Source organism: Malaya genurostris, chromosome 2 (genome assembly GCF_030247185.1).
Source record: "Malaya genurostris strain Urasoe2022 chromosome 2, Malgen_1.1, whole genome shotgun sequence".
Lineage (NCBI taxonomy): Eukaryota > Metazoa > Arthropoda > Insecta > Diptera > Culicidae > Malaya > Malaya genurostris.
The window spans coordinates 48,123,222-48,144,760 of record NC_080571.1 but is presented as its reverse complement, the minus strand read 5'-3'; the positions used below and the strand labels follow the sequence as shown (position 1 = coordinate 48,144,760).

The 21,539-nt window shown below is 36.3% G+C and overlaps 1 protein-coding gene across 3 annotated transcripts in view; it reads left to right on the top strand.

Moving 5' to 3' along the window:
- LOC131432308 (hybrid signal transduction histidine kinase E) overlaps positions 1-21,539 on the top strand; it is a 198,384-nt gene that overhangs the window by 1,599 nt on the left and 175,246 nt on the right. The gene's annotated exons all lie outside the window — the stretch shown is intronic.

The window sequence follows — 21,539 nt, the reverse complement described above, 5'->3', positions numbered from 1 at the left end:
TGTTGATACCAAACATTTTGGAAAACTATTATTTTGAGTCAGTCGTTTTATCATAAATTGTTGATCATATTTTCGATAGCAGAGAGATTAAATTTTGTTATTGGATTAAGTACAACAAAAGATATTCATGATTGAATTCTATCCATTCTTGTACAGGGTAAATTTGGAAAAGGTGCCCCATAGTAAAGTAAGCTGTATTCACGACAAAAATACAACAAACAATGCTAAAACAGTTTTTTGTGGACTTACACACTCAGTAGAGGAAAACTTCGCGCAATACTTTAAGAATATTTGCATGGTCCTAAAAAGAATAATTTGCAGAATTTATCCTATGTTTGCAACATTTATTTATCTACACTAGAACCAAAATTTTGGATCAGGTTTGGGGAAATGAAACTGAATTCAAGAACTAAATTAGAAATGTGACATAAGCTCAGAATTCAGTTGCAAAATTCTGGTTCGGAATCCAGAACAAAAATTTTGTAGTAGGATTATAAAACTGAGCTCATTTTCAAAATTCAGAAGCTCTAGAACTGAATTCCTAATCGAAATGAAGGAACTGAATTCAGTTCAAATCCAACCGCCAAATTTAGTTCCAGCATACAGTTTGTGAAATTTGTAGATGAATTCTTAAATAAAACTAAGGAATTTCTTACCCAAACTGAATTCAGGACTTAAATTCTGAAACGAGATTCGGGGACTAAAGTCGAGTTCAGGGCAAATCTAACATTAAGTTCCAGAATCCAGCTCTTAAATTCATATCCTGAATTTTGTGTCTACATTCTGGAGTTGAAATCCAAAATCAGATATATGAAATTAAGATCAGGATTCAGGTGAACCAGAATCCAGGTTCTGAACTCAGTTCCGAAATTCATGTTTAGAATTTTGTTCTACAATCCTATCCAAAATTCAGTTTTCGAATCCAGAAGCTGAATGCGATTACTGATAATCTGTTGTAGCTGCGGCTGGTTGAAGGTGACTGCTCGCCACGACGTTCGTAAGACGAAAGAAAGCGCCACCTGAGCGTTTGAGGCCTTAACCACGTGGCTCGCTCTGCGTATTACATTTCCCTCCATGCTCTCTCGCAAATGTGCGAAATGACTCGATGTGGCCGGGTGGCCAAGAAAGTTTTGATATTTTCGGTTACAAATTTGACTACATCACATAAGATCTAATAAAGCTACCGCTTGATTGGCAGCCTTGCTGAGCCGATTTTATGTCTCTCTCATGTTTCGTAACAAGAGCAGAAAAAATGGTGCGTTTATAGAAATCGACTTACCTTCACAAAAATAACATTCACCTCATTTTTATCGCGACAACCCCTATGTTTTTATGCACTAATCGCATCTAAATTAAATTATCTAGACATTGTCAGGATAGACTTTTGATCCATGCTTTTGAAAGTGAGATATTCAATGAACAAGTTGATAGACGACGTTTTCAGCTATTCAATTCTTTCTTCAGAAAAAAGACTTTCCCTACCGCTAATGTCAATGAATCAGTCTGAAATTTCCACAGAATAATCTAAACTAAACTAACTAAGAGATTTCAGTTGGGTTTTTTTTTTATTCGTCACCGTTTCTGAGAAAATCAGATTTGAAGCGTGAAAATAGCCCTCTAAAACGCCCTAAAACACACTGGCCTCAGCCCTTAATACCACATAGAAAATCGGTTGTTGCTGCTGTTGGCGGAAAGTCCTTACCACGACCCTCAGTTCCGTGTAAAGTACAAGAAGAAATGATCGATTTAGTACAATCATTATATTCACGATTAAATTCTTCTGGTTAAATCGAGATACTCCACGCATGTCCAAACGACATGATCAATATCGCGATAACCTTCGCCACAAGCACAATGATTAGTTTCGGAAAGTCCAATTCGAAGGAGATGTGCATGTAACGTGTAGCTATTGGACATGAGTCTGGACATCACACGAATGAAATATCTACTCACATCCAGTCCCCTGAACCATGCCTTTGTCGATATTTTAGGAATAATTGAGTGCATCCACCGACCCAGATCATCTTTAACCCAAGAAGCTTGCAGCTGGCAAGTGTTCTTTGGCGAGACGCGCTATAGAATTCGTTGAAAGCAATTGGTCTCTTATAAATTTCACCCTCATTAGCACCACGTTTGGCTAAAATATCGGCTCTCTCATTACCTGAAATTGAGCAATGAGCCGGGACCTACACTTTTGTGACTTGATAATTATTATTCAATTTGTCGTTAATGTACTGTTTTATTTTGCTCAAGAAAAACGGTGCATTTTTGCCAGCAGAATTTGAACGAATGGCTTCAATTGCGCTTAGATTATCTGTGAAGAGAAAAAAATGGTTTGGAGATAATGTGACGATTACTATAATGAACTGCTGCTAACTTTGCTATGTAAACTGATGCAGGCTCTTGAAGCCTAAATGAGACCGAAACATTATTGTTGAACATACCAAACCCAGTAGTTTCTTCAATTCGTGATTCACCCGTGTAAAACATTTTCTCAGAGTCAATATGAATGAACTTACTTGTAAATATTTTTGGGATTTCCGCCGAGCGTAGATGATCCGGGATTCCACACACTTCGCGCTGCATGGATGTATCGAAAAATAAAGTTGAGTCAGGGGCACTCAGGATGCTGACACGGATAGGAATATATCTTGATGGGTTGATTTCCTGTGACATATGGCTAAAATATACTGTCATGAATTTTGTTTGAGATCGAAGCTCGACTAGTCGTTCGAAATTATTAATTACCATGGGATTCAGCACCTCACATCTTATTAGCAGGCGTGATGAAAGCTCCCAAAATCGATCTTTTAATGGAAGAACTCCCGCCAGAACTTCAAGACTCATTGTATGTGTCGAATGCATGCAGCCTAAAGCAATTCGCAAACAACGGTACTGAATTCGCTCAAGTTTGATAATATGAGAATTTGCAGCGGAACGAAAACAAACGCATCCATATTTTGTCGCTGAAAGTATCGTTGTCTGATACCATTTTTTTAGATCTTCCGGATGAGCACCCCACCAAGATCCTGTTATTGTTCGAAGAAAATTTACTCTTTGTTGGCATTTCGTTATCAGATACCTAATGTGTCCTCCCCACGTGCATTTGGAATCAAACCACACCCCGAGGTATTTGAAAGTCAAAACCTGTTGGAGCATTCTTCTCATCATATGAAGCTGAAGTTGCGCGGGATCATGCTTTCTTGAAAGGACAGTCAGCTCTGTTTTCTCCGCAGAGAATTCGATACCCAGATGAACAGCCCAAACGGACAAGTTATCTAAGGTATCTTGCAATGGTTTATGCAGATCAATAGCTTTGGGTCCAGTAACTGAAACCACGCCATCATCTGCCAATTGCCTTAGTGTACATGGAGTTACGAGACAGCTGTCAATGTCGTTTACATAGAAATTATACAGGAACGGACTGAGGCATGAGCCTTGCGGGAGACCCATGTAGCTAATTCTGAATGTTGCCAAATCGCCATGTGAAAAATACATGCACTTCTCTGACAAAAGGTTGTGCAAATTATTATTTATAACCGCTGGAAGTCCATGTTGGTGGAGCTTGTCTGAAAGAACATCAATGGAAACTGAATCAAATGCTCCTTTAATGTCTAAATATACAGAGGCCATTCGTTGTTTTTGTGCGAAGGCAATTTAGATGCCCAAGTGTCGAGACGTCGAAAAATAATTTTTTCGAACAATTTTCTGATGCTGGACAACATTGCAATGGGTCTATATGAGTTGTGATTGGATACTGGTTTCCCCGGCTTTTGAATGGCGATAACTTTCACTTGCCTCCAGTCAGATGGGACAATATTTTGCTTAAGAAACTTTATTATTTTTACGTTTCGTCTTTGACTCATCAGTGCAGAGCAGTTCAAATTGAACTGCTTAGTGCTAAACTCGGCAGTTCAATTTGAACCGCTAAGCAGACGTAAAGTTTCTGCTACTTACAGAACACTTTTTGTTTTGCAACGGAGTGCAATGTCTTTTCTGACGTGCCGAAAGAAACTTGTTGAACAACTCCAACAAACGTCTTTTTGGCAAGGTCGAGCAGATTCTTCACCAAGTTGAATTTAATTCTTTCCAACCCAGGAGCGTTATTGTTACAAGACATGAGTGCTATGGAAAATGCCATCATTGAAAAAGGGCTTTCAATGAAACCATTATTTGGAGAAGACTCCCAAATAATGCTCTGCGTAGAAACAGAATCTGGGCAAACTTTCCTCGCAATATCAAATATCCATCGGTTCGAGTATTCCTCACTCTTATTTCCTACGTTGCGATTCCTCATTCGTCTGGCCGTATTCCAAAGAGTGCTCATTGAGGTTTCTCTTGACAAACCTCCGACAAAATGTCTCCAGTAGCTACATTTTTTGGCTCGAAGTATGCTCTTGTACTTGGTTTCTAAAATCAAGAATTTTTCAAAATTCTGAGTAGTTCCTCCTCGTCGTTTTAAAAACTTCTCGAAAGCATTTTGTTTCGCGTGTTTAGCATCAGAGCACTTTTTGTCCCACCAAGGGTTTGGAGGGCTTCTGTTAGACGATGGACCAAGAAATCGTTTGGTTTGGGCTTGTTCTACGGCCTCCAGAATCGAACAAACGAGGAAGTAATATTCTTCAAGTGGGGGAGACTCTTCCATTGCACTATGGTCCGAAACGGGAAATCAGCGTGACAAAAATATTTTCACTATTAAATATTAGTTTTTTGAAGTTGGTGTCTTCACAAAAGTTGTTTGTAATCAAATGGCGCTCCTTTTGATGAAAAAAGTTACTGGAGTGGTCCACATTTAGATTGAAATCTGAAATCTAACTTCCTTAATTGAACTCAAAAATGATTTTGTTGTACTATAAAGTTTAAATTTTATTTTGAGCTACTTTGTTAAAAAAACACCTCTCTAGCTCTTCGAGTTACATCAATTTTCCCGAGTAAAAGTAGGGTGGCTCCTGAAAAATCACTTCTTTGCTCTAATTTGTTTGTGAAACGTTCTACGGGAAAGTTGTTTCCAGAAGAGTTGTTGAAATAATCATTGCGCATAATTTTGTTCAACCAAGCTTTTTCATATGAGCTACCAGTAAAAAGTTATGATTGTTTTTTCATCAAAAACTAGTCAAGCTTCAAATATCAATATTCATTAGATGCCAGATCGATAAAAATGTATCCTATGCGGTTCCTGAACGGTCATAATATAAGAAAAAAGTTAAGAGAAAATTGGAAGGGTGTTATTTTTTTCACTTATTTAAATTAGTTTTAAAAATACCTTCAAACAACTCAAAAGCATTGCATAACTCTTAAACGCCTTAACGTATCAACATATTTTCTTGAGCAAAATAATAGTATCAAATTAGTTCTACAAATGTTCCATACATTGTCCTTTCGAGTAATGAGACACACAAAAAAAATGAAAATGAAAATAGATTTTTTGAAAGTCAAAGCACTTCCTGAAACCCAAGAAAATCATTAGTTTGTTAAAATGGGTAAAATGTATTTATTCGAATCAAAACTCATTGTGCGTCGTTTTCCGGTTTTTACAGGCTATTCGGTACACAAGTGGATGAGAAAGAAGGGCCAATGTCATAGGCGTCTTGGCACGATGTGGATAAAAATATTTGCATTTTATTAACTTGCATCAGCTTGTTGGAATGGTTGTCGAAATCATGAAAATCTCTGTTCATTGATTTATCATGGCCAACTAGTTCGGAATAACTCTATTACACAGTATCTCTAATCCTCAGTTGCTCAAACTCAATTGAAATAGTTATTTTGGTAATAAATTAATTAAAATTGTTCGGCTATCTATTTTCGGCTGTAGTTTTTGTGTGTCTCATTTCTCGAAAGGACAATGTATGGAACATTTGTAGAACTAATTTGATACTATTATTTTGCCGAAGGAAGTACGTTGATACGTTAAGGTGTTTAGGAGTTATGCAATGTTTTTGAGTTTTTTGAAGGTATTTTTAAAACTATTTTAAATAAGTTAAAAAAATAACTCCCTTCCAATTTTCTCTTAACTTTTTACTTATATTATGACCTTTCAATAGGAATAGAATGGATCTGAATAGGATACATTTTTATCGATCTGGCATCTAATGAATATTGATAACAGTTCGGCTGAAAAGCTCGTATCGTTTAATAGAAACACACATTTGTTTGCCAAAATTCGTTTTTATTATTCAACATATTTGCCATCAGAGGCGATACAGCGATAATAGCGATCTTCCAACTTTTCGATACCATTTTTGTAGTACGATTTGTCCTTTGCCTCAAAATAGGCCTCAGTTTCAGCGATTACCTCTTCATTACTTCTAAATTTTTTACCAGCGAGCATTCTCTTGAGGTCTGAGAACAGGAAAAAGTCACTGGGGGCCAAATCTGGAGAATACGGTGGATGAAGGAGCAATTCGAAGCCCAATTCGTTCAGTTTCAGCATGGTTTTCATCGACTTGTGACACGGTGCATTGTCTTGTAGAAACAAAACTTTTTTCTTCTTCAAATGAGGCCGTTTTTTTTTAAATTTCGTCCTTCAAACGCTCTAATAACGCTATATAATAGTCACTGTTGATGGTTTTTCCCTTTTCAAGGTAGTTGATGAAAAATTATACCATGCGAATCCCAAAAAACAGACGCCATAACCTTACCGGCCAATTGTTGAGTCTTTCCACGCTTTGGGTTCGGTTCATCGCGTGCACTCCACTCAGCTGACTGTCGATTGGACTCCGCAGTGAAGTGATGGAGCCATGTTTCGTCCATTGTTATATATCAACGAAAAAAAACGGTTTTATTTCGATATAAAAGCTCCAAACACTGCTCAGAATCATCAATTCGTTGTTGTTTTTGATCGATTGTGAGCTCACGCGGCACCCATTTTGCACAAAGCTTTCTCATATCCAAATATTCGTGAATAATATGTCCAACACGTTCCTTTGATATCTTAAGGGTGTCAGCTATCTCGATCAACTTCACTTTACGGTCATTGAAAATCATTTTGTGGATTTTTTTCACGTTTTCATCGGTAACAGCCTCTTTTGGACGTCCACTGCGTTCATCGTCTTCGGTGCTCATATGACCAGTACGAAATTTTGCAAACCACTTACGAATTGTTGCTTCGCCCGGTGCAGAGTCTGGATAACACTCATCAAACCGTTTTTTGGTATCGGCGGCACTTTTTTTCATCAAAAAGTAGTGTTTCATCAACACACGAAATTCCTTTTTTTCCATTTTTTTCACAATAACAAAAGTAGCTTCACTCAAAATGCAATATCTCACAAACTAATAATCAGACAGCTGTCAAATTTATACACGTATCTTTTGAAGGTTGGTACTAACTGAAAATGGTATGGATTTAATTCTAGTGGCGCCCTCTCATAGAAACAATACGAACTTTTCAGCCGATCTGTTATTTGAAGCTTGACTAGTTTTTGATGAAAAAACAATCATAACTTTTTACTGGTAGCTCATATGAAAAAGCTTGGTTGAGCAAAATTGTGCGCCATGATTAGTTCAACAACTTTTCTGAAGACAACATTTCCGTAGAACGTTTCACAAAAAAGTTAGAACAAAAATAGTGATTCCTCAGGAGCCACCCTACTTTTACTCGAGAAAATTAATGTAACTCGTTCAAATGAAAAGCTAGAGAGGTGCTGTTTTTCCGGCAAACTTGCTCAAAATAAAATTTCCTGCAACTTTATAGTACAACAAATTAATTTTTGAGTTCAATTAAGAAAGTTAAATATCAGATTTCAATCTAAACCACCCTAGTAACTTTCTTTATCAAAAAGAGCGCCATTTGATTACAAATAACTTTTGTGAAGACACCAACTACAAAAAACTAATATTCATATTTTGTCACGCTAATTTCCCGTTTTGGATCACTGTGAATTGAGTTCAAGGTACTTGAGATACTACTTTGGTATTTAATCCAGTCAATTTTTTTTTGTCAAATTACATGTAATATATATATATATATAAAAATGCAGAGATCATTCTTTGTAATCGCATCACGTAAGAACGGATGGACGGATTGAGATGATTTTTTTTGTTTGATCAGTTTTTACCCCCATCGGGTTCGTATATAAATAAAATTAGGAAAACTTACCGGAAAAGTGGGAAAAACCAATAAAGTTGTTTTGTATGGACAATGGAATTTTCCACTAAAAAAGTCGCCAATGATTGCTAGATTTACTATTGATGGCGCGCAACGAGTTGCATAAGTGCTTGACCGTCGAAGGAAAGAATACTAGATCGTCGAATCAATTTTTTGGCGCGCAATGAATAGTTTTGTGTGGAGATTTTACATGCATGATTGATTCGTCATTTGGAAACACGTGCCTAATAGGGTATCAAAATCATTACTTGCCAAATGACCTTATGGTGGAATGCACATGACTGTTTTAGGTATAGTAGATGTAGTTAGATGAATAATGTTGGCAATCGTGGGCGTGAGTTGAACAAATCAAATAATGTAACGATTTTTTTACGTATCAATGATAAGATTCTGCGGTTGAAATAATGAGTTCAGATGAAAATATTTTCCTGGCATTTAGCATGCTGAAGTTTGTTCAGCCGATTTGGATAAGTTTTCAAGAGCGGTTTACTTCAAAACAGTCTGCTTAGGATGCACATATACATGACATTTATGTATGAAATGCTTAAAACGACGAATGTAACAATGAGAGATTCTCTTTGTTTATTTTCTCTTTCGATTATTGCGAAACATTCCTGCTTTTTGTCGGTAATTTATTCAGTGCAGATTCAAAGATAGCTTCAGTTATTATTATCGGTAAATAATTTGAGTGAAGGATTGCTAAGAGTACCGTAATAATCCAAAGACCATTAGTTGTGAGATCTGCTGTTTTGTACATTGGCTTTAACGATAAGAAGAATACTGGTATAATCACTCCTCATTTTCACTCCGCTAGAACAGAATATTGATTCTCAGGACTGAATACTAAGCAAAACGATGTGGTGGCTCGACGAATGAGAGGCCTTTTGATACAATTCTTGAACGTTCAATATATAGCGTTCATGTCAAAGTTATTGGACACAATATTTAATAAAAGGGTAATTTGAACTTTCGAATGTCCAAGAATTTTTCATTTTATCGCTAATTCGTTAATCGAAAATTGATCCTGTCATTGTCATGCTACGTACATTCATCAAACACGACTAAGTCATATCACTAGCGGTGAAGCAGGTTATGGACAACCGTTCAAAACCAAATTATTACTTTCGATAATCCCTAAGAATTTGCTATTAAATTTTTAAACGTTTTCAGTACAAGTAAGTCTTAACATCCAATGACAAACAACAATCCCCGAGAGCTGCTTTTGGAAATTTGTGGGATCAATTTAAAGTATTTATCTTGGTCATCTCTTTTCCATCCATCTGTTTATTTGTTTATTTGTTTATTTAGGAGCAAGGGAAAAGCCTGCTGGAGCTGAGATTTTGGTTCTGCTTCTCCAGCAGGCATAAAACCTTCTCATCTTTTGTATCAACAGATAACATTTGTCCAAATGATACATAACGAAATCTTAGATTACCCTTATTTAAACTACAAACCTAAACAACAACTATTGATATCGTCTAATTATCTTAATAAAACTAGCGGGAAAAAATTCGAAAAAAACGGGTTTTAATGGAGTTACGAGTTGAAATCAAATTCATCAGAGCAAGTATTGAACACGCGAAACATACTCGAAAACGGTTCATTAAAGCCATAGTTAGTTCTAGCACGAGGAGTTCTGAGAAAGGGATTAACCGCAAATTACGCTGATGAATGTCAAAACTTAGCTGTTGTAGGAGATCTGCACAATCAATTCGAGATTGGATGAGGTCCGCGACGAAAACAGCTTTCAGTGTATCACGGCGGACAGATAGCAAATCGAGGTGTACGAACCTACATCGATTTTCGTAGCTTGGAAGATTCAATGGATCTCTCCAGCGTAGACGACGCAAAGCAAAACGAATGAATTTGCGCTGAACAGTTTCAATGCGTAGCTTATCAGTTTGGTAATATGGTGTCCAAACAACAACAGCATACTCCAGTGTAGAACAATATAACGATTTCAGGCAGTATATTCTATTGAAATTTTTTGAGATGTGAAAATGAAACCTAGCATCTTTAATGCCTTAGAGAGGGTATATTCTATGTGATGTTTGAAACTAAGTTTTGAATCCAATAACACTCCTAGATCCTTAATTGATGTCTCCCGTTTTAGTACAGCTTGCGAAATAGTGTAATCATACATGGTCGTGGTTTGTTTACGAGAGAAGGAGATAACGGAGCATTTAAAGGCATTCATAACCATTCTGTTGACGTTGCACCAGTTAGAAAATACATCCAACCGTGACTGCAAGAAATTTGAGTCTTTCAGATCTTTGATGAGATGAAACAGCTTGAAATCGTCGACGAATGATAGCTTCATACATTGCAATGCGAAATTCAGATCATTTAGATATAGCAAAAATATGAATGGTCCTAGATGGCTTCCCTGAGGAACGCCAGAACTCACGATGAATGATGGAGTAACGCAGTCGCCAATTTTCACGGTCGTACTACGACCAGTCGGATATGATTCAATCTAATCCATCATCCCATACATCAAACCTTTAGTTTGAGCTAGATCTACAATCTCTGTTCAATACACTGAATCGAAGGATGAGATGGCAATCGGTGCATTTGTTTAGTTTTTGCGTGACAAAAGCATTGAACATATCCACAATACTTCTTGATGATATTTCTTCGTAATTCGTTTATTGTAAGCCAAGTAATCAGTAAAATAATTGAAAGAAACATTAACGTTTGACAACTCTGCTGTCCGAAAACATAAATTTAAAAAAATAATTTCAGGCGAGACGAAGTTCGACGGGTCAGCTAGTATTAACTGAATTAGCAATGCATTTGTTACTGCTGATTGAGATGACGATTGGTAAACGATCGCTACCGTGTAAATCAGGAAATACTTTCCAGGTGCAATCTAGTCGAAGCAAAGAGATAAATCTAATGTACTTGTACTACTCATATTCAATATTGTCATGCTAAAATAGTCGCAAATACATCAATCTGTGATCATTGTTAGCGAATTAAATTCGATTTCAAGTTGAGCTAAGTTATTAATCATAACAAATTAAATTATCTGAACTTACGTTATCGTCAGTTGTACTACGTCTCTGAAGATTTTTTGTCCGGCAGCTTCTTGTGTCGTTCACATTACGAATAAGGAATGTAATTTGTTACAAGGAACTTTAAAATTCACAGTACAAGTATTGTTACAGCCGGCACATTCAATGCCCGTTTCAGCGCCTTTACAAACTTTCCCATATGGTTAGGATAATAAACCCTTATGTCTGTCTCTGTGGCTGCTCCCCGCTAGATCCCAACCCCCAACCGTCCCCGTTCTTCAAACAGAAAACCCAATAGCGAAGAAGGAACACCTGGCTTTGGGGGTTGAATTTATATATGATTAATGCACGGCGATTTGGTGCTACGGCGATACTGGGGAGGGTTTCCTTTGTGCTTTGTAGTTCATTAAATGGGTAGCTACAATATACAGTCGAAGGCCAGCATACCGTCCTACCCGTGGCACATTCGAAAGCCGGACGAAAAATCAAAGCCCCCTGACTGGTATGTTTTCATTTTATGTATATCAGTAGACAAGGAGAACATTGGAACAGTTCATGACTGCCGCCAGTTTGTTGAGGGCGAACGCAGGCAAATAAAAAAAAATCAAACAACGACGATGATGGCTCCAATGAAGACAGAAGAAAACAAAACCCAGGCGACTGTCACCGGGAACTTTTCTTTTCCAATCACGTAGATAATCTTCATTTTATGCAAATCGAAACACTTTATCTCTTCACCTCAGCCGTGTTTGAGTTCAGACAAGTTTATAGAGTCATGCGGATGAGTTTTTAGTTGAAATCGTTCGGAGGTGTTGACAGAAAACCGACAGAGAGAGAAAGAAAGACAACAACAAAAAATGAAACGTGAAGAGAAACTTTTCGCACTTAGCTGTCAAGTTCTGAGGTTTACCATTTGTGCGATTCACACACAGATCGGATGAACTTGGGTAGTTTTGCTAGCTCAGAGACCCGAGAGATGTGTGTCTCTCGCACAAACAAACGAAAAATAAAAAATAACAGAAAACTTCGTCCACCGTAAATCGAATGGACGATTTCATAAGCCACACTCTCTGCATCGTAAAGTAGCAGGTAGACGTAGAATACCTAAACCCGAAACGAAATCATCTCGCTGAGCCTCTGTAAACAAACTGAAAATGCTATTCGTTTTTTTTTTTTTATTCTTTTCTCCTATCTTGCACAATACGAGCAAACTAAATAATGCCGACAAAACAGAACGAAAAATGGGGGAAAACAATTTACGAGTGAAATAAAACGAGCATTCCCCCACCCACTTTGCAATTCCCCACCCACTTCTCATATGACGTGTGGAGATGAATGGCGTGCTTCTTGCTTCGTGAAACTGCATGCTGGGTGTGCATTTCAATGTTGGCATTTTTATTACATCAATTGTCGATTCGTGTTGAGCTTTTCGGGATGACTTTCGGCTGGCTTTTCTACTACTAGGTTAATTTTCCCGTCTGGGTTGGATGCGTTCGGTTCGGACAAGCTCCGTTGGCGATGAAGGAAAAAAAAGCCTAGTTAGTCTAACGAAGAATAAAAAGGAAAAAAAGACCCATATGTAGGTCACAATGTCAAGTTACTCACAGCTAGTTAGTGCCGCACGCTGAGAGTTTATTTAAATACCAGGACAATTTGCTGATCATAACCAAATGGGTTACAGTTATTGGTTGGATGTAAGCCGCACCTAAATCATTTACCGCGCAGCAGCAGCAGCCCTCCGACAGTTTTATTAACATTTGTGTTGGTTGGTTGGTTGGTTCCCGAGGTTCTCGGCGGTTGTGACTGCTTTCTGGTGGCATTTGATAAAATATAGCACCTAACAGGAATCACAACAGTTCAAGACTGATTTATAGTGATTTTTCAGTTAATGCTATTAACTTCCGTAATTGAAGGGCATGTGGTTGTAGAAAAAATAAAAATAAAATAAACGACCGGTGGCTAATGTCAGAGCCACAACCGTACTGGCAGTGATAGTTTAGTTGGTAAATATTTCAACCCCAACCAGAATCAATCGACGTTTTAAGGGTATGGTTCTTATCAATGAAGAGGGGAAATTTCGATCATAAAATTTAAATTTAAGAAGAGATACGATCTTATACATTTTCTAGAATAATTCACTATTAACAACTACGATAGAAGCTTTGTTTGATTTGAGTTTCGTGCTTTGTGTTTAAATAAAAAAAATGTACGAAAATGCTGCCAAACAACGTGTCGTGATTGGTTTCGTCGCTTTTAAATCTGTAGTTTAGAAGTTGACGGACCATGAAGGATATCTCAAAACCTTCGATAACACTGACTTAGAGGCATTTCTGGAAGAGAATTCGCGTCAAACATTGAAGAAAGCTCGCTTCCGAATTCAAATTACCGTCAAGTCGAACGATTGGTTTCGTTGTAAATGATTCGAAAGCATTGCTATTTGACAAAAATGGCACATCGATAATCGAAACTGTTGAATCTGTCTGTCAATTTTCAAGTAGTTGTTCATGCATGAAACTTGGAGATCTGGTGTTCTCTCGAAAAAAATTCATGCAATTCTAAGTCATTCGGCTTTAAAAATGAAAGTGGATAATGTCAGAGACATAACTGGATGACGTGAATATGAAAAAAAACCCACTCAACTGAATATCGATAATTGCATGTAGTAATTGATTGGTTGTGTGAATTTTGCAAACTTTCAATGCGTAACTTGCATAATTGTAACGGTACAGTTATAAAGCGAAACACACGAGAGCAAAAAAATCACGGAGTTCTGAAGGAAACAAGACCGCTGAAATCAAAAATGCAATGTTCAAATTCCTTCATAAATTGAAGAATCCACAGTAAATCGTTTTAGCCATCCAGCTTCCTAATTCAAGTTAGAAATTATTATGACATTAATTTTAATATCTTACTTGTTAAACTCGTCTCAAGAATACAAATTGTTTAACTATTTGAAAGAATGTCCACGAACCGAAAGCCGTCATCTACGATTTTAAGAATTCTAAAACATAAGTTATTACTATCCACTCACCAATCGTGAGCAAAAAGTATAAAGACTGTCCCAGAAAGTATGGACGCACTTTGATTTCGCTGTTAATAATTCACAAGATATTCAAATTTTATGCGATATACTGATAATATTAGACTACAACAACAGAATATTATTCTCAACAATTGCTACTTAGCCATTGTGGACTAGCTGGCGCACCTTCTTGCGAACGTTCCTCATTAAATTCCGTACAGACTTTTTGGCGACAAGTTTTGACACTTTTTTCTAATCTTTTTCGAACTGTCGAATGGTTTCGGCTGCCGAGATATGTTTCCTAAGATGTGCATTCGTTAATGACCAAAATTCCTCAATTGGTCGTAGGCAATTTGATGGATTCATGTCTTTTGGGACGAAAGTGACATTTTTGGTAGTATACCATTCTACCGTTGATTTCGAGTAGTGACAAGAAGCAAGATCTGGCCAGAAGACAACATAATCCTTGTGGCTTCGAATCATGGGTAGAAGTCGTTTTTGTAAACATTCCTTGATGTATATTTCGCTGTTCATTGATAATGAAGGATTTCAAAATCTTACCGCAGCTACAAATTGCTTGCCAGACCGTAACTTTCTTACCAAATTTTTCGACTTCAATCGATGTCTCGGACTGGTTTAACACTTGCCCTTCTCGCACCGTATAATATTGTAGTCCCGACAAGGATTTGTAATCGAGTTTCACGTAGGTTTCGTCGTCCATGATTATGCAGTTCAAATTCCCAGCAAGAATCGTATTGTACAACTTTCGAACCTTCGGCCTGATCGATGCTTCTTGTTTCGGACTACGTTTTGGTTGTTTCTGCTTCTTATAGGTTCGAAGATTCAAACGTTCTTTAGCACGAAAAACATTTGACTTCGAAGTGCCCACTTTTTTGGCCACATCCCGAACTGAAACCTCCTTCTTTTGCTCGAACGCCTTCAGTATACGTTTATCCAACGGAGGGTTAGCAGGACCTTTTTTTCGACCCGTTTTCGGTTTTTCCTCACCGAAATTCCTGATTGCATTTCGCACGGCTTTTTCACTTACTCCTTCCATTTTTGCTATCTTTATCAGTGACAGTCCGCGTTCTGTGCACCATTTGTACACAATTTTGCGACGTTGTTCTGCTGAAAGTCCACCATCATTTCGAAACAAACTAATGAAAACGAATAAACAACTGCACAAGTGGTTAGAGAAGAGTGTAAACAACAGGACGCAGCCATAAAAATTGACAGATTCTTAACCATTGCGAAATGCCAGCGGTTATTGGTTGCGTCCATACTTTCTGGGACAGTCTTTACATCTTACCAGCTGTTAATTCCATATATAAAAAAATCTTTTTTGAATATTATTAGGTTCTTCTAGAAAATGATGCAATGTTTGAATGCGCTAGGTGCAGCATTGTCACCATACCAAAGGTTTTGATCTGTAACAAAGAATGAACAATTTCTCAAAAGGCGAGAAAATCAATTATAAGACCTTTTCGGTTATAAATTGACCGTCCTAAACAACATGCACAAATGTGTCTTCCTCGTATTAGTCAATTAAAAATACTTATGGTTTTTAACCACGGTACGAACAAAACATGTCGTAAGTCCACTGCATTCAACCACCGAATTTATTTCGTGTTTCTATGCGTCTGTTTTGCGTGATACGCTTTGTGCGATGATTTGTTCAACTCATGTGGTTGAAATTTGGCGCTACTTGGAAAACACTTTTTGCTTTTACACCAAAAAGTGACGTCTAAACTGACATCTCGGACGAAACAAATCTCGGCTTGCTAGCCATAGACATTGTGGTAATTTGAAGAGGATAAAATTTGTTGGGTATGTGCACCTAGCATTAAGTTGGAGCCAAAAAAAATTGTTTTCTCATTCAAATTCCAAATTACCAAATATTCATGTTTCGAAGATCAGGTTGTGCATCTGATGGGACCAGAAGAGCGTTGTGTACTATAAGCTGCTACAATCAGGCGATACTATAACGGGCGATCGGTATTGGCTGCAATTGGATGCGTTTGAGCCGTGCATTCCGAGAAGCAAAGACATGATAAAGTTTTTATCCTGCATGACAACGCTCCGCCTCATGTCGCAAAAGTTGTGAAAAAATATTTGAAAACGCTTCGAAGTGGGACATTCAGCCGCACACGCCGTATTATCCTGACATTGCTCCTTCTGATTACCAGCTGATCCGATGGATGCAGCACGATCTGGCAAATCATCGATTTAATTCTTTCGCAAATATCGAAAATTGGCTTATTTTTTTCGAGATGGAATTCTTAAAATGACTGAGAGGTGGGAGAAAGCAGTAACCAACGATGAACCATATTTTGATTAAATGTTTGATCCCTTCTATTTTATAATAAATGCATTTTTTATCTCAAAAAATGGACCGAATTTGATCGTACTCCCAATATATATATATATATATATATATATATATATATATATATATATATATATATATATATATATATATATATATATATATATATATATATATATATATATATATATATATATATATATATATATATATATATATATATATATATATATATATATATATATATATATATATATATATATATATATATATATATATATATATTAAAATGTATGTTGAACAGCCAGAATTTTGCTCACATGAGAGTTTATCGAAAGAAGCTAAAATTATTTTCCTTGTTTTGTGTAGCAAAATAAGAAGTGTATCGAAAATAAGCTATCCACAAATTTTTCTTTCAAATTATGATAAAAAACGATATTTTATTCAAACTAAAACTTGATCCTTTATTGTACGAGGCTAAACAAGAGCATAATGAAAACCAGATGAAATTTAAGTTATTCCTTCACGAATTTTCGAACTTTTGATCGAACGCTCTTCATCAAGTTCCGATTAATAGTTGCATCGCATTTTTTGGACGCTTGAGCCCAATTTTTTTTGAACTCCTGCACGTTCCCAGCTGCCTTACCAGTCTTCTTGAAGATCCTCTTCACAATTGCTCAGTAACGTTCGATGGGTCGAAACTGAGGGCAATTTGGTGGATTGATATTTTTCACAACGAAATTTATACCCTTTTCCGCAAGCCAATTGAGAGTGGTTTTGGCATAGTGAGCCGACGCTAAATCCGGCCAAAACAGTGGAGGTGTACTATGCTTCTTATATAAAGGCAGCAATCTCTGCTGGAGACACTCAGATCGATAGATTTCTGCATTTGTAGTTCCGGTAGTGTAAAAATGGTTGACTTCATACCACAGGAACATATTGCTTGCCATACCAGTACCTTTCGACCCAATTTCTCCACTTGAATCGACCTGTCCGCATCGCTCGCATCCTCCCCAACGACGACATTAAAGTATTGTGGACCTGGAAGGGTTTTTGAGTCTTCCTTTACATATGTCCCATCGTCCATCAAAACGCATGCATCCGGACACTGCAGAATACGCGAATACAATTTCCGGGCCCTTGTTGCTGCTCGCTTCTTCTGTTCTACACTTTGTTTCGAGATTTTCTGCTTCTTGTAGGTCTTTAGGTGATTTCGCCTCTTGATACGCTGGATCATTCCGACACTCGTTCCTGCTTTTTTGGCCAAATCACGTATTGACATTGATTTGTTCTTAATGATTAGAGATACTACTTTCCGGTACAGTTTCGGGTTGAAAGAACCGGGTTTTCTGCCTCTTCCTGGTAGCTCATCCAAAGAATAGTGTTCCCCAAACTTATTAATGATGGTTTTAACACTGGCATGATGAATTCCAAACCGCTTCGCCAATTTTCGCATAGTTATACCCTTCTCACTTAGCCATGTGTCCAGAACCTTAATTTTCACTTCCTTTTCAAGATGCGACATTTTGAAAACGTAGAATTTCAACCGCACAAACAAGTAAACAAACGAAAGCTGGCAACCAAACCCACAGCATGCTGTGATCTGAGCATAAAAAACCACAAATACATGCGTACAAGGCAAATGTATGTCGATAGCCTATTTTCGATACACTCCTTATGAAGCTTTTTACTTTTCTCATATAGAAAGGTTCTGCAATCACTATGAAAATCGGCTCAACTCGACGAACTGAGCAAATGTCTGTTTGTGTGTGGGTTTGTATGCGTGTATGTAACAAAAATGTGCACTCGATTTTTTCGGAGATGGCAGCACCGATTTTCACAAACTTAGATTAGATAGGTTGCTATAGAATCACCCGGATCGGACTTGTGGTTCGGGAGCAACGCGTTAAAATGTGCAAAAAAAATGAAGACAAAGTGCACTCGATTTTCTCAACTTGACCGTACCGCTCAACCGATTTTTGACAACTTAGATTCAAATTAAAGGTCTTGAGGTCCTACAGCGTGCAATTGAATTTCATCTGTATCCAACTTCCGTTTCGAGAGTTACGGGGTAAAATGTGCAAAATAAACTAAAAAAGTTCACAAGATTTTCTGAGAGACCGCTCATTCAATTTTTACAAGCTTAGGTTGAAGTGAAAGGTCTTACAACCCTATACAATACTACCAAATTTCATCCGGATACAAAAGCCTGTCATATAGAGCGATTATACGAAAAACGTAAAAATTCTTCTAAATATGCTCAAAATTATTTTTTTATAGGTTATGTTCCTAGCTCCCGGTTCCGGAAGTACCGAAAATAGTGGTCAAAAATTCGAAAACGGAACTCCCTTCACTTCATTCTCTCTGAGACAGCTGAAACGACTTTCACATAAAAATAGACTTTTTTGACCTTTGATGCACATAACAAAATCATAACACAAGTATATCAACAGTTGATATGTATAACAATTGGTGTTATTTTGAGATATTTAACAAATGAAAACAGTTGAAAGCTAAAACTTTCGATAACAATATAATAACAAAATCAGTTAAGATGTTTATTTTCATTGGCAAGACTCATGATGAAGTTCATTAATTGGAAGAATGAGTTCTTCCGATGCTTTATATCGAGACATATTGACCAGAATTTTAAAAAATTAAAACAAGAAACCAGATCAATAAATAAATTATTCATTTAATGAAAAAATCATTCAACAATTTTGGATTGATACCATGCCAAAAGTCGGCTGTGATATAGTTTTTCTGTGTTAAATTTGTTATCTAATTTATTACAACTATTGTTAAAAATTTTTGCTTTCAGACTTCTGTAGTTATTTCAAATTCAATAATAATTGTGATATAAACGTTTCATAATCTGTTACGATTTTTTCCCGCTAGAGTCTTTTTTGTTATGATTTTTGTTATTTTAACAGCTTACCAGCCAAAAATATTTCAAAATTTGTTACAAAATATTTCTGAAATAAATTACTCCAGTTGTTATAATTCTGTTATTACCATCTGATCGGATTTCGGAACAAATGGGTGAAATGTGTTTAAAATTGTAAACCGTCATTCGGAGTGGAAATGCAAAAACGAAGAAAATATATATACAAAAATGCACAGGTCATTCTTTGTAATTGCATCATTTAAGAACGGATGAACGGATTTACATGATTCTTTTTTTGTGTGATTAGTTTCACAAGAACAATGTTTACTACTTGGGGTGTTTGGCCGTCGAAGGAAAGAATACTAGATCTTTTGAAAAAATGGTTAGTGCGCAAAACAAAGCCTACACGGAACCCCTCGCGATCGTGAAACAACCAAAATATTAGTTGTTTTTCTGAATTTGATTGGTTAAAATTTGGTACAACTAATCGATTGTTTTTTTTTTCTAAACTGTCATTTTTATTTTTCGATCAACAGAAACGATGGTTGAAATAACAAAATTTTTGGTTGAAAAAAAAAAGATGCTGTCAGTTAGTCAAGACACACACCTTTCAATTTCAATAAAGATTTTAGTTACAACAACCGACCTTATTTTTGATTTAACAGTTATGTGAGTTGAAAAACAAATCGGTTTTAGTTGTTTTAGATATTACGATTAGTTATTTCAACTTAAGCAACATTATTGATTTTGAATGACAATAAAATATTCCTTATTGATATACGTTCTGATTTTTTAAATGAAAATTCGATATGTTGAGATATATAAAAAATACGTAATATTTCATATAAATAATAAATTATATTATGACGTTATGAATAAAAGTTAATGTTGTTGTAGTTCTGCGCGTAGTATTTCTACGCACTGAAACCGGCGGTCATGTATAGAAGTAACGCATCAAATTAATTGATTTCTATGATTGGTAACTGATTTGCGAGAAAACTAGGATTTCAATTCAAAATCTAATGAGATTATATGTTCCTAAAATTTATTTTCAATTTTTAGTTTTCGGTGAAGGATCACACTCATATCCTATCAAGCCAAGTATTATTTTTAATGAAGCTGCAAAATGATATTACCTTCCATCTATCGGTATGATAAAACCTTTCTCAGCCCTTACTTTATATTAAATGAATTATTCACTGAAACCATTTTTATTTTTGTTTTTATTATACTGTCTTTTAGTAGTGCTGGTGTCAACGAAACTTTCTAATTGTGACCACTATATTACTTACGAACAAAACGTCGAACGGAATGCACTGATTTTTATTTTTCGAGCCATTGCAACTTACAATTTCAACAGATAATATGAATGAATATTAAACATTTTCAATTTAATCACTTTGTTCATACAATTTTTGTACATGACTTGAAGATAACATGATTCTCATTCATTAACATGCATTTCACGATGGCGAATCAAGTTGATTTTAAAACCAAAATTCAAACGCATACAATTTTGGTTTTATGCGTTCTAGTTTTGGTTAAACACGTTTTGTTTATTGCAATATCTCTAACGGCTATCAATTCTGTGCATAGCACTTTTATATCAATAGTTTCTTGTAACGCCAGAGCAGTAAAGATGTAGATAATTTATCATCACATTAATATTTTGACAACTAGTGTTGTGATAAACATTAATTTACTATCATTAAAAAGTTACTCTTCACGAGTTTTACAAACGTATAATCAGTGAATTTATAATTTGCGAAGTTTGCATGAAAATGTTTAAGAAACGCGTTTGAATTTCAACTAAAGTAATGGTTGATTTTCCATTGCGATTTTTGTTTTACTTTGTGCTGTTTTTGACATAAGACAGCATTAAAAACAACATATTTTTCAACTACCTCAATATGTGCAAATCATATAGCAAATTGGTGGAATTATTTTAACTAATTATTAGTTAAAACAACAACTGCAAAAATCAAAAATTGCGAGATCGTAATATTTTGATTGGAGGGTTTTCCATGTAGGTATTACATTCCTGTAGTGAAATTTGACCTTCTGTTTCAACAGACTTCGCAGCCGATTCAGAGTGTACAGAACCAGTGCATGGCTGGTGCTACGATTCTACTGACACTACAAATCCTTCCAGATCGGGGCTCGAACATACGACAATTGGT